Genomic DNA, 1273 nt, shown 5'->3' with positions numbered 1-1273 from the left:
AGGATACAACTTAATCTAGTCCAAAATACTTCATTACACTTAATCATTTCATTAATCACCCTCATTTTTAATCATCCATTCTTAATCATCCCTTATTCCACATAAAAGCAACTCAACAACACATTTTTTTTTAATATGGGCAAAATCAAAGGCTTTAAATCCAACTTAGGGTTTCTAATAGATTATAACACTAGAGGTTTTGCTAGTCTAGCATTTTCTAACCTTTTAAAACCTACTTAACTTTTGAAAAATAAATCGAATCCTATATTTACCTGTACCAAAACACCCACTAGTATATCTAATTTTTAACTACAACTCGAACTTGTGATTAATACAAAAGTTAGGGTTTTATAAATAATCCAAATTAGGGTTTCCTAATAAATTAGTACAAAATAGAACAAAATGCTCTTAATATCACATAATATCGAAATTAATGACTAACCGGGGTCTTACAACCTCCTACTCTTAGAACAATTTCGTTTTCGAAATTAATACCTTTGTTCGTGAACAGAGAATAATACTTCTTTTTCATGTCTTTCTCCACTTCCCAGGTGGCCTCCTCCATATTATGATTTCTCCATAAAATCTTCTCCAAAGGTATCCGTTTATTCCTTAGTTCTTTCACCTTTCGATCCAAAATCTGTACTGGTTGCTCTTCACAGGTGAGGGTTTCATCTAACTTCACGTCCTCAAGGTGTAGAATGTGAGTGGGGTCAGGATGGTATTTCTTGAGTAATGAAACATGGAAGACATTGTGAATTCGGGACATACTGACAAGTAGTTCCAATTGATATGCCACCGCCCCAACTCGTCGTTGAATTTTATACGACCCTATATATCGGGGTTTCAATTTCTTTCCTTTCCTAGCCGAAATAGTCCCCTTTAGGGGTGTAACCTTTAGGAACACCATATCTCCCACCTCAAACTCCAGATCTTTTCTTCGATGATCGGCATAACTTTTCTGCCGGCTCTGAGTTGTTTGTATTTTCTGGCGAATGATTTTGACTTTTTCTATTGCTTCTTCAATCCACGGTACTGTGGTCCAATCCAACATCTTTCTCTCACCTAGTTCATCCCAAAAGATTGGTGAGCGGCACTTGCGCCCATACAAGGTTTCATACTGTGCCATTTGTATGGTAGAGTGATAGCTGTTGTTATAGGTAAACTCGATCAGAGTGAGGTGTTGGCTCCAGTTCCCTCCAAAACTCATAACACATGATCGAAACATGTCCTCAAGGGTTTGTATAGTTCTCTCCGATTGTCCATCTGTCTG

Source organism: Coffea arabica, chromosome 10c, assembly GCF_036785885.1.
Source record: "Coffea arabica cultivar ET-39 chromosome 10c, Coffea Arabica ET-39 HiFi, whole genome shotgun sequence".
In the NCBI taxonomy this organism is placed as follows: Eukaryota; Viridiplantae; Streptophyta; class Magnoliopsida; order Gentianales; family Rubiaceae; genus Coffea; species Coffea arabica.
This window is presented reverse-complemented; position numbering follows the sequence as displayed.